The sequence below is a fragment of the Palaemon carinicauda genome, chromosome 2 (assembly GCF_036898095.1).
Source record: "Palaemon carinicauda isolate YSFRI2023 chromosome 2, ASM3689809v2, whole genome shotgun sequence".
In the NCBI taxonomy this organism is placed as follows: Eukaryota; Metazoa; Arthropoda; class Malacostraca; order Decapoda; family Palaemonidae; genus Palaemon; species Palaemon carinicauda.
The window spans coordinates 166,115,018-166,117,517 of record NC_090726.1 but is presented as its reverse complement, the minus strand read 5'-3'; the positions used below and the strand labels follow the sequence as shown (position 1 = coordinate 166,117,517).

The 2,500-nt window shown below is 27.6% G+C and overlaps 1 pseudogene; it reads right to left on the bottom strand.

Annotated features, from left to right (window-relative positions):
* The window catches only part of LOC137621032 (protein O-mannosyl-transferase TMTC1-like), a 167,254-nt pseudogene that overhangs the window by 16,340 nt on the left and 148,414 nt on the right, over nt 1-2,500 (bottom strand).

The following is a 2,500-nucleotide window of genomic DNA, read 5'->3' as shown; positions in this document are numbered from 1 at the left end:
AGTTTTTAAATATGTGTCTTTGTTTGATAATACAATACCTTAAAGAGATGATTATACTTTGAAGACATTATGTTGACATTAAGTCAAGGATATTAAATGGCTGTCCATTTTATTAATTAACACTGACCTGCATAATGATTCATATTTTTTTTTCTTATTCACTGGAAGAGGTGAAGTCAAAAGCTATCATTGCTTTAGCTAATATGAAAATAGTTCCTACTTTTCAATAATATTAAAAATCTATGTAGCAAATATTTTGTTCTTTTTATTATAATCTCTATTGATGTTCTTTGTGTCAATTAATTTTAATGATTTTCAAATGTACCAATCCAAAAAGTATTATACTTCGATTTGGGAAAATTCCAAGTTCTCGCCAGAGACGTCCGCTTTTTTATTAGATTTCTTTTATGACCTTTAACCTTAATTGATATAATACTTTTTGATTGACAATAAGGCTTAACAATGCGTCTCTTTAGAAAATAATCTTAATTAATCCAATGTATTTTTTGTTATAAATACCAAAATATAATTTCCAAGCTTAGAGCTTTAGTTCTTCCTAGATTTGTGTTTGTGTGTGTTTTTTATTATTGGGAAAATTACTATACTCGACATTCCAAAGGTGATTGACTGATTAATTTGAAGTTTTCTGGTATCCTTAATTCCAAAGGGGAAGACTATCTCTGCAATACATTGATATAATGCCTATCATATAACAGGTATTTCTGGAGTTCTGAAATGCAGTACCAATATTTTTTTTTCCTAATTAAGTATTGTATGGATTTGGAGGATCTATAATTTAGATTTTGAATAGATTCAACTTCCTATACAAATTATGAAGATGAGTTTGATATGCTAGGACGCATCTATAAATAGCTGACCACTATCCGAGTTTATTAAAAAGCTGTCTGTTAATTTAAGTGCTCGAGCCTTTCTTAGAGAGCACAGATTAGCAATTTGCATTCGCTAAAACAAAATATTTATTACCAAGGCAAAAGAAAGTAGTTATAAATTAGTTCATTCGCTTACAAAAGCACTGTTTCCATGCAAAACAATTGTTTTAATTTTTGGTATGATAAGGTTTTTTATTTGCATGTGTGAATAGAAAAAAAATACGTTCGGGTTTAACGTTTAATTTAACTAAATAAAAGCGATTTGAGGTTTAGAAACATGTGTGCTCTACTCTCATTTTCTGATTAAGATTAAATGGTATTGCGAGAAGAATCGAAAATGAACATATTACACTATCGATTAAATCTGTATTCAAGATTACCGTTTTCATACAAATAATTGTTATACTTTTACGTCCAGAGTCCATTATAATTCATGAGTTACTAAATATTGTTTGTATAGGTATTTTACTGTCACTATATTTGAGTCTGGTGATTTCCTTTTTCAAAGAGTTTATGAATTCCATGTAAATTTTTAACAATTCAGTCACACTGCATATTAAAAACTAGATGTTAGCCATATTACTTCCAAATGACTAATTATGATACCATTCTCTAAGTTAGCATATTCAATTCATTCTATCAATAAAACCACAACTGAATTCAGATTAAAAGCTTGATGAGGTTAACAGTTGATTAGTCTGCATTTAGGCCAATTTCAGTAAGGACACCAAATGATGGACGTCGCTGTATTAGGAATTTAAATATTTCAGTTTTTATATGAAAAAGGAGCGTTTAAAAGTGTTTTCTCCATCATAGTTCAGTAAGACATAGTATCTCCCATTAAAAATGTTTTATGAACTATTTTCGTAACTTCCATTCAAAGACACTTACATAATAGTAACCTACTTTTAGAAATTCACTCGATTACTATAGCTTCATTTATGTCATCTTACCTCAATGATGATGATGATATGTACTTTCAGGATACAGGGACTCTTATTTCATAGTTTAACTACATATCTACCTTTGTAAAAAATAAAACTGATCATACACACCAATTATGGCTTTTACTACTACTACTACTACTACTACTACTACTACTACTACTACTACTACTACTACTACTACTACTACTTACATTGCTAAGGATGCCCTAGACTCCCAATCTCTATTCCTCTGAACAGTTCGGCAAGAAAAGGCCATCATTAGCATGAGCAAACTTGCAGCCCTCAGTCGACCCACTCTCGAGAGGCCAATGCTCACAAATAGAGACCAACCCACACTGAAAATAGATAAGGAAATGTATATATATATATATATATATATATATATATATATATATATATATACATATATATATATACGTATGCGTGTGTTTGTGTGTTGTATGGATAAATATACAGCATATATACATACATACATACATATATATATATATATATATATATATATATATATATATATATATATATATATATATATATATATATACATATATATATGTATATATATATATATATATATATATATATATATATATGTATATATACATATGCATATATATATATATATATATATATATATATATATATATATATATATATATATAT